The 10949-nt window shown below is 42.5% G+C and overlaps 1 protein-coding gene across 1 annotated transcript in view; it reads right to left on the reverse strand.

The window, feature by feature from the left end:
• LOC111221027 (semaphorin-5A-like) overlaps window positions 1-9997 on the reverse strand; it is a 149179-nt gene extending 139182 nt beyond the window's left edge. Inside the window, exon 1 of the mRNA XM_022744349.1 lies at window positions 9669-9997. The gene's annotated coding sequence lies outside the window, so the exon portion shown is untranslated. The remainder of the gene's footprint in view (window positions 1-9668) is intronic.
• Window positions 9998-10949: the final 952 nt, after the last annotated feature.

Below are 10949 nucleotides of genomic sequence, written 5' to 3' on the forward strand. Positions count from 1 at the left end.
CCCGCACTATGACCTTCCATATCAGGAGGAGGGCGAGCGGAAATGCTTATTTCCCACTGGGGATGAATAAAGTACTGTATTAATATTATGGTTTTCAATGCCGAGTGAGAGGGAGGGAAAGGAAACACATCCCCACTTTCCTTAAAAACAATTCTGAATGGTGAGTAGATGTCCATATTTCATTGTTGTGTAATACCCCCCCCGCACTATGACCTTCCATATCAGGAGGAGGGCGAGCGGAAATGCTTATTTCCCACTGGGGATGAATAAAGTACTGTATTAATATTATGGTTTTCAATGCCGAGTGAGAGGGAGGGAAAGGAAACACATCCCCACTTTCCTTAAAAACAATTCTGAATGGTGAGTAGATGTCCATATTTCATTGTTGTGTAATACAAAAAAAAAAAACTCTACAATCTTTACTCGCACAGTTACCTCCTGAGTATCAGCTGCTTGACGGTCTCCAGCAACAGTTTCCTCTTCGTACTGTGAGATACAACTCCTTTCTGTGTGCTTTTTTAAAGTCAATAACAAGACGTCGACCCTGCAGGAAAAGAGTCCCCTTTCGCCCTTAACTGTTGCAGAGAAGGGAGTACTTTTCTACACAGAGAGCCTTTGGGGAACAGCGTGGAGCACAAAATAGATCAGGATGCCAAGGGGGCCTAGCTTCAGCAGGGCAGAGGTCTATTTTTAATGACAACAAGAGCACTGCAACAAAGTGTTGTGCTATGGCAGGTCCAGAGGAAATGTATCCTCTGCGTGGGAGTTCCCTCCCTCACTGTGGCTGTCTTAAGAGTTCCGCAACAGCTTAAGTCAAAAACAACTGCAAAGGCTTCCTGCAACAAAATCCATTCTATCCTCCATTTGCAATGATTTGACTGAGATGATCTCGGCTTATCCTCATTAAAGAAAACGATAATTACTTTTCTCGGTCCCCTGCTGACACGACGAACAGCGAAAGAGTGCAGTGAGTTTTTCGTGAATCTGTGCACCTTTCTCCCACAGCTATATGTGTATCTATTTATAAGGGCGGCAGGGAGGTCGGGGGTCGGGCGTCGGGGTCATGTCTGGTCAAGCTGAGGTCGGCCGACAGGAGCAGACTCGCCTCTGAGAAAAGTGAAACCGGAGGCCTTTCTTTCAGCTACTCCATCACTCCGTTGACCTCCGGGGGCCTGAAACACACAACTAAGAACATGAGAAAAATAAAGAGCAGAACTCTTTAATATTCTTCTTGTACACAGGTATGTTTTCGCTGTTGCCTCGACTCGCTCTGGTTTGTTTATTCTTGGGGATTTATTGGTCGATTTCATCTTCCTTCTATCTGGGCACCTCTTTCTTTCTCCCAGTCTCTGTCGAGGCTCGGTCTACACTGTATGATTCTGCAGGGTTTAACACTCATCTCTTCTTTTGGGACAACACAACAGCACACGGCATGCCACATTAAAATGTACGTGTACACCGGGACGTGTGTGTGTGTGTGTGTGTGTTTTGTTTTTTTAGGTGCTTTGGTGTTTATTTGTTGTTCGAGTCTTCTCTTTTCTATGCAAGAGCAAAGAGGGAGGAAAAAACACATCTCATCTCGGAGAATCTTTAAACAATCCACTTCGGTCCCGACAGGGCAGCGCAGGGGAAGAAGTACAGGCAGCGAGTCAGCACAACTCTTGAACGTAACTCACTTCCCGGAGGAGTTCAGCAGCACAATAGAGCCGCAGCAGGAGAATAGAAACATTCTCTTGTTTCATGAACGGCATAATCAGACGACTGCATTAGCCAAGCAACACTGTCTGTGGAAAAGAGACACTCCATTACTCCATTGTCTTTAACAGCAACTGATACCGCTATCACTGAAGTCCAGTACCTGGCTAGACTTTCAATGGACTTAATGTTCCATAACAAAATATTCCTTGAAACCAAACTCCCACTCTTGTACTGTGTTACTTAACTCCACATGACCACTTCTTCAAGTCAACTGTAAATGTGCAGTCACCAAAACAAGGTGTTCACTGCTGGCAGACAGCCAGGCAGCCAAGTTTCTAACTGAGGGCTCATTCTTCCTGATGGTTTATTCAAGGAAAAATGAAATGCTCATCAGAAGGAATAATAAAGTGGTTTGTTATTCACTGCTGGTGGTTTAGATTAGACCACACATCCTCTGTGCGGTTTCACCTCCAGAACTGAGGCGGCATTGTACTGACGACTGGGGTAGACTACACATTCCCGTTCATGCTCCACACAAGACCACGAAAAAGGACATGACTCAGGAGAGATTCATGTCTGGTGTGTGTGTGTGTGTGTGTGTGTGTGTGTGTGTGTGTGTGTGTGTAGCCGGTATGTGTTTGCAGGAAAAGTTTTGGAAGACAATGTAGTAGGTGTGTGTGTGTGTGTGTGTGTGTTTTCGAACTTGATTTCTCGCTTTTTACTTTGCTGTTCTTTCATGGGCAGCATGCTCTGTCAATACTTTAAATCATGATGTTGTACGCCCACCTTTTGTTCTTTTTGACTGATGTTCAGTTCTATTCAATTTAAATTTAAAGTTTTCTTTTCGAAAAACATGCAGAAGAGTTTCTTTTTTTTTTTTTTACAGCCCTGACTAGTGTCTGCAGGCTTCCTGTCAGCCTGCATTCAGCCACAACAACCTCTAGCAGTAAGATAACACTATACAGTGATATACAGTGGTGGAAGGAGTACTCAGATCCTTTACTTAAGTAAAAGTAGCAATAGGCTACATCACTTCAAGTAACAGTCTTATCAGAGAGGAAAGTGGAAAAAAACTGGATATAAATTTCATTTTTCAGTACTGGATAATTTAAACTCTTTTTGTCTTTAACAGTTCAAACAATTTAATTGAAAGCATGTGAGTCTTGAGGGGAATGTCTCTTTGTTGAAACATAGACATGTGTGCAATGTGCAAAGGAGCCGCAACTAGACACCGATTTTTTTTGAAAGTTGGGAACTACTGGTGTAATCATTAATAATACATTTTATTTATATATATATATATATATATATATTTTAATGTAAAATCTTAATCTAATACGGAACTAATGATTACAGCTGTAAAATAAATGTAGTGAAATAAAATTCTGTCTGAAATGTGGTGCAGTAGAATTATGAAAAAAAAAAAAAAAAAACTTCAGTGAGGTCCAAGTACTTCGAAATTGCACTAAAGTACCAGAAGTGTATGTAGCCTGAGAGGCGAGACCCGGGGCAACAAGTCCTCAAATCACTCACCGCTGCTCATAACCCATAATTGTTTTGAGTGAAAGGTAATGATTGAAGCAATTCAGGCCAGCATGTCTACATTTTTGGAGTTGAGTAGCAACAACATCTGAGTTTTACAGATGGAGGACACTGTGTGGAGATATTTCAGTCCACATGTCCTCTTCGTTGCCTTTGCTTCCCTCCCTCTTCCTTCATCTGGTTTTTTTTTCTCAAATCTCCCTACTCCCTCTGTCCCTCCTTTCCTTCCTTCATCTTTCCTTCTTTCGCTCCCTGTGCCTGCTTTCTCTCCGTCTTGTCTTGTCCCGCCCCGCCCGTCTCTCTGTCCTTCCCTTTTCTAAGGCCCTCAATCACTGACAGATGCATCCGGAGACCGACCGGACCGCCGTCCCTGTGTATTTAACAATTTCTCTCAAACCTGCTCAGCCTGCTCGTCCCTTCTCATATCACCCCTTGTATCTCTTTATTCTTCCTCTTCTCTGTTTTTTTCATCTTCTTTCTTTAACCTTTTCTTTTGCTTCCAAAAAGCAGGCACCTCCCCTCTTTGTCTCGGAAACTTAAGTTCTTATCTTTTCACCTCTATCTGCGCTGTCCAATCTTTCTTTCTCTCTCTTTATATCTCTCCTCTAATCTCCCTCTGTATCTCTCTTCCGTTCCCATTTTTCCTGCATGGCTGAACTACAAGTAGTGGGCCCCTTTATCTTTTAGATGGTATCGCAAACTTTCATATAAGGTCGGATAAAAAGAATATAGCACGCTCTGTAATTCCGTTTTCTCATTCATCTGCTGAGGGAAGCATCCTCTTGCAACTTGAATTTTTTTTTTTTTTTTTTTTTTTTCTCGAGGATTTTGCACTGATTACCCCTTCATAATGATTTCAAAGTGGAGCTAAATGTTTTCATTTGCTGAAGATTAAAGGATTTTCTGTATTTATATCCTCTCACTGATCAAATTAGAGCTTCTCTGGTTGTTTGCCGTGCTGCGATAGATGAAGCTCAGATAGTTCCAAACACATCACATCAAAAGAGCGTCTTATCGTATAATGATATGCTCTATAAAGATAAGACACGGTGATGCACGTCCCATGAGGAGTGAGGAAAAAAGAAAAAAAAAAAACCCCAACCCACGAAAGACTTTTAGCTACATCTCTTGATTCCTGCTGATATGAAAAACATATGGCAAACACAACATCACACACAAATAAACACACACAAAGCGCACGCCCGTGCACCTGCCTTAATAATAGTTGCAGGCTGCTAATTTCGCTGTGACTATACATAGCGAAGAGAGTGTAAAAGTCTCACAGGAGGCAGTCCAGTTTTTTGCTCTCACCTCAGAGGTACGAGCTGCAGCCTGAGAGAAGAAGCTCCTATAAAAGAGAAATATACGAGCTGAGCGCCGCTATCAAATGATCCTCTCATTCATGCTTCACAGCCATTCATCTTCCCGAGAAATACAGCTGGGTGACAGCCCAGAGACGGAAAAAAAAAAAAAAAAGTGTGTATGTCTCTGTGTGTGTTTGGTGACAACTCATGACTCATTTCACCCTTCAAATGGCCGCGTGGCACTCAATCAGTCGATAAACAAAGACCAGCAAAGCCTCTTCGCTCATTCTTCCTCGATCTCTCATTTTAAAATCCTCTTTTCACCTCTTCTCCCCTGACTCATTACACCTCGACACACACTCTGTGCTGCTCTCTTCTCCTCCTCCTCCTCCTCAGTCGCTCGCTCGGACCGTGCAGCCTCATAACCAATACAAGTGCAGAAGAAAAGTACAACAAACTCCAAACTTAAATAAGTTTACAATAATCGCTTCTCCTGTTGTCACAGAAGTTTGGATCCATCTCTGTTTAACCTTTCAAACATCCTCTTGGCTTGATCCCCAGTGAAAAAGAGGCTTTGGGGATTATTTAATCGTGACCCAAATAGAGTCTCTCTCTTCTTCCTGTGCTGGCGTCGTGGTTAAAAGACAGATTCCTCTGCTATTTGAGTGGGGTTTGAGGTTGTAGTGGGGAGAGGGACAGAGCTAATGTAGTGTAACGGTGCAGGCGAGCGAGGGCTGCTTTAGCCGCGCTAATTCCCGCTGACGTGCGGACATGACACTGGATGTTTTACTCCAAAACCGCAGACATTCATTCTTGGATCTACGCGGCAGAAATAAAAGTGCATCCAGGATCACATATCGCTTGCCTGCACTTCCCCCGCCGCACACTGTGAACTCAAGTTATTTCCCACACCTGCCCCTGTGCTGTTTAGCATGCAGTGTGAAATTACCACAGGTTCCCCTGCCTGTTTTACACGGATGCGTCCCACAAGACAACTGATGTATGTGTGTGTGTGTGTGTGTGTGTTTCTACACAAGCACTTATTACCACTTCTTTTCCCACCACCTCTCTCACTAATCAGGTTTCATTTTTTAAGTGCACTTTAACTGACTTTACTCCACTTATTACAGTGTAATATTCTTTACAGAACATAAAGTCACAATGTGTTAAGAAGTAATGGCACCATCCATGTTTCATACTTCACAGCTGACCTTGACGGCAAGAGATGTAACTCCACTTTATCTGCATGGCAGCGCCGCAGCCGTCATGCAGACTTTTGTGAGGATACACAACAGATGCGATGATGGGCTTGCATTGTGTATCCCATTTGATAGTTTCCTCACGATCTCTATGGCAACCATCGTGACACTTTGGCCTTTAAAGAAGAGAAGTGGCATGGATGATAAACTTTTATTTTGCCCACATTTTCTTTTACTTTGTGAATGACGGGCACTTGAATCCCCCTGCGGGAAACCTTGAAGTAGCCATAGCAACATCGCACCATCTCACCCGAAGCGAGAATTGTTGAGGAGAAAAGAAAGAGCTATTTACTTTCCCCCTGGCAACATTGTTTGTTGTGTAGGAATAGGTCAGAAATGTATCTGAATACGTAACTACAAAACTGAGAAAAAGAGCAATAAAAACAAACCCAAATATTTTGAATCAGCGCCTTCGAACATGTGGGATGTTTCACTGAAGCTACTACCGTCTTCAAATCAGAAGTGGCACGAGGAACAAGCGAGGGAGATAATGGCAAAGTGGTTGTGATGTATAAATAGCCTGTGGTAGTGAGAGGACAAAGCACAGCAGGCAAGTACAGCAAACCACTTCAGCTATTGTTCGAGACTCCGAGTTTACTTGCATAAGAGCAATAAATCATCCACTGAGGAGAATTTGTAAAATCAGGGCTTCCAAGCAATTCACAGCCAATAAAGCCAGATCTTTTGTGAGGCTGTGTGTGCAGAGACAAACTATCCTGAGGCCCCATCTTGCTGGTGTCAGATAAATAAGTAACCAAAGGGCCTTGAAGAGCAGCGAGGGGCCAGAGGGTAATAGCTGTTTAGTTTACACATGCATGATAATGCCTTTCACTTTCGCTCCCAACAGGCCTCGACCCCCGAGGAGATGCCGAATCACAAAGGTCGGCGACAATGGGCTTGTCATTCAATCGGTTTCTATAGCGACCACACGGCCCGCTGAGGCCGCTCAGGTCATTTTCATCATGGAATTCTCCTGGTTGGGACTAATTGCTGTGTTTGCGCTGCTGTTCTGTGTCAGCGCTCGGGCAAATTCCCAACACAGCGCAAATATCAATCACGCTAATCACACGCTGCTCTCCTTCACTCAGCGCTGGAATGTGTTGCTGGTTTCTGTAACATGGGCTCATCTGGATCTCCTGCTCATGTGTGTAATGACTCCACGCAGCAGGAGCGCAAGTGTTCATGTTCTTTAGGAAGGCAACTGACAATTATTTCCATTATTAGTTAAACTGATGGTTATTTTCCCAATTAAAGCATTATTCTTGGCATCTACAAAGTGTCAGAAAATAGTGAAAAACACACATCACAGTCTCCCAAAGCCCAAGCTGGTGTATTCAGTATTCTTGTTTTATCCAACCAACAGCCCAAAACCCAAAGGTAGTAAATTTACTACTCAAGAAACATCTGAGAAACTAGAACCAGTAAATGAAACCTGGTATTCTTGCTTAAAAAAATGATGAACATTTTATCAATTATCAATTATATGCTGCTGATCAAGGAATCGATTAATAGTTTAGTTGATAAAATGTCATAAAATAGTGCCGAATGTCCATCTCATTTATCCAGAGTGCAAGGTGTCCAAAACCCAATTATATTCCATTTGTGATATATGATATGATATGATATGACATGATATATGATATGATATGACATGACATATGATATGACATGATATATGATATGACATGATATGATATGATATGACATGATATGATATGACATGATATATGATATGACATGATATGATATGACATGATATGATATGATATGATATGATATGATATGATATGATATGAATCCTCACACTGGAGAAGCTGTAACCAGCTGTTGGGAGTTTTTAGCCTAAAAAAATGACTCCATTAATAAACAAACTATTTGCAGATTCATTTCCTGTTGATCAAGTAATCAATTAACCAGCCAGCCACTGCACCTCTAATGTGGTTTTTTTTTTTGTGTTTTTTTCCTCCATGGAGTGTTTCTCTGGAGCTTCAGCTGCAATATAAATTGGCAATGTTTGCCAAAAGGCATCATGTCACATGATTTCTTCTTGATTCAGCACTTTCACACCATCCCTCTCGCTCTCATTTAGTATTTCTTTTTCATCTCTTTTCCCCCTGGGGGATTTTTAGCATCCGAGGTCTAATAAAGGCCCGGACACTGTGAATCTAAAGTGATTCTACCATCTGGATTTTTTTTTTTTTTTTTTTTTTTTTTTTACATGCGAAGGACGGACGAGTCACAGCGTCCTCACGGGTCCGGGGCCATACAATCAAAGAGAAAGTTGACTGTGTTTATGACAACAACAGCTCTTAAGTCCCAAAAGATTGCACGACCAAAACAACAACTGTGTGAATACCAATGGAGCGGAAAAGAGTATGCGTGTTTGCCCCGGGCTTGAAAAACGCCAACACCGAATAAGTGACTTAGTTAACAGTTATGTTCGGTTCATCGTGCACTAATCAACATGAGCAGGGTCAGGGATTAGCATTCATCCAAACCTTCTGCAGGGACGGTGAGAGCCAGAGACAAGAACTGTGAGCACCTGACTCACATATATTATCTCCTATTTTCACCTATACAGCAAAAGTAGAACTTTCACCACTCTATATGTTGCTTGTACCAATCTTATTCAACCTGCTGCTCATTGACAAATAGATTGGATAGTAAGTCAGGACTTTTGTGAAAGAGAAACGCGACAATATGTGTAATTTAAATTTGTTTCATTTAAAACTTGCCCGAGGTGTAAGAAAAGTTCGAGTGGAGCTTTTGTGCAAATAACAATACATAAAAACTTCCAAGGCCACTGTGTGGGAAGACTGAAATGGGAGGTGTGTATGGATGGAAGGTCTGAGAACCTCAATAGCATAAAAGAAGCTTGCTACATCTAGTTACCGCTATTAAATGTAAAATTCTAGCATTGTACTGTGCACAATCCATGTGTCTCATAAAGGGCATTTACTCTGTTGTGTATTCAAAACTGACAGAATTTCACCCAAGAAAATGGAATGAGAATCTTTGAAACAAAATGCGCGGTTTGACAGCGAGAAACACCTTGAAAGCCACATAATACAGCTTTGAGAAAGAAATGATAAAAAAAAAAGAAAAAAAAAAAGGGGAGGGGGGTGTCACAAGGAACCAGAAAACATCTGAGTGTGAAAATTTCTCAATTTGAATTTGGGCTATCAAGGCTGATGATTTTCAGGATTGGTGCACTGATATCTTCTGGACTATTTTCTTTAAAAAAAAAAAAAAGAATAAAAAATCAGACCCTGTAATATTCTTCATGCTTCTCTCAAAGTGTACATGTGCACTTTCTGCGGTGAATGCATTAGGCTTGATTTCCTGAGGCTGTTGGCTATGGTAGCAAACCCTAATCAATTGTCATAATATATTGAAAGAGGAGAGAAAAGCCAAACAGTGCTGTGAATTTATTGGATATAAAGATTTGATGAAAGCTTACGGACATGGACCTGGTGAAGGCTGCACTATGCCAGCACCACCAAGCGGCCAGGCGCCGCAGAGCAAAATGCAAAACTTCTGAAACTGATTATTTACGTCGTCTGATTTTTTTTTTTTTTTTTTTTGGGGGGGGGGGGGGGATTTGTGGATGGAGTGCATGGTTTCTGTAAAAATGCTGCCATGTTTCCCCATTCAGCAAGGTGGTTTTTAACCTCTTCAAAGCAGGTGATGTGGCTGCAAAATACTGTTAATGACAAGCAAGAGAAGTCACGCAAGGTATTTATTTTTCTCCTGAAAACAAATAGGCTTGCCTTGCGTTTGGAAACGGAACGGCTGCACAAGCCTGAAACATATCTTTAGAATAAAAGCCGGTGCACAATCCGTAATAGAATACGTTTCGTCTTACCAAGTGAGGTGCCCAGCTCCCGTTCATCTAGTAGGGAGCGAAGCAGCGTGTCTTGTCCCGGTGAGAAGAGTGGTAAGAGGAATCACAAAATAAAGATGAGCTGAAGATGAAATATCCTCAGTTCAGCTTTGTCTCCTTCACAGAAAAAAAGAAAGAAAAAACACCTCGGTAAACTCCTTCTCTCTCTGTAGAGATTCCTCTGCGCTCTCTCTCGTCCCTCCGGAGCTCTGTGTGCTATTTCTGCCCCACAGAGGAGCGCTCTGTGCCGGTGGCTCCTCGGCGCACGGTTTGTAATCGGACACCGCACTGTCGCGCTGCGCCACAGACAATATGCCTCCGCTCTGTGGAGGAGGACGCGGGTGCGAAAAAGCAACGGCACCGGGTGAAAAGGGGGGGGGGGAGACACACACACGCGCACACACACACACACACACACACGCACACACATACAAAACTTTCCTTTAACTAAACAGTCAGGGCTTGTGCACAGCAACCAAGAAAAAAAAAAGAAAAAGCCAAGAGGAAGGGAGGTGGGTGATGTGTCCAGCGCTTGCTTCTCAGACACAGCTGCGCATCTCACGAGAAGGCTTTTGATGGCTGAGGAGTGCGCCCCCACTTCGCGCGTCCACTCTTACAGCGAGGAAAGACGTGGCAGCGGCGCACAGCTGTGCTGCAGGTGGAGGAGAGAGGACTTTAAAGCCCACAGCTACAAGTGGGATTACAGAGATTTGGGCAGTTTCAGCTGACATGTTTACCTCAGTGCAATATGGTGCTGTAATGATTCCAGCAGCATATATTACATCTTTTTTTTTTTCTTTTTTTTTTTTTTTTTACCTCTTTTCACCTGCAAATCTCAGACAGAGATGTGACAGAGCTGGTAAGGATTCAGTTTCCAGGACACTTTAGCAGAGAGGATACTGAAAGTGGGGCTTGAACCCTGTCATGCATATCTGTAACCAGCTGCCCAAAATTGCAGATGAAGTGTTTTGTAACTGCAACACAACAGCCAAAAGTGTTTTCTAATTGAGAAAATACAAACTATGATATGATATGTATTTGTGTGTGTATATGTGTGTGTGTGTGTGCAGGTATTACTCATGTTCTGGGGACCTAAAATTGCAGACACATGATGAGGACTTGTCTTCCTTATGGGGACAAAAAGCAAGTTCAGTACATTGGAATACATGTTTTAAGGGTAAGTAGTAGTTATGGTTAAAATAAGTCTCCAGGAAATGAATGTAATGTCATGTAAAGTCATGGAGACACCACTCTCTCTCTCTC

This window comes from Seriola dumerili, unplaced genomic scaffold, assembly GCF_002260705.1.
Source record: "Seriola dumerili isolate Sdu_G_001 unplaced genomic scaffold, Sdu_1.0 BDQW01000079.1, whole genome shotgun sequence".
In the NCBI taxonomy this organism is placed as follows: domain Eukaryota; kingdom Metazoa; phylum Chordata; class Actinopteri; order Carangiformes; family Carangidae; genus Seriola; species Seriola dumerili.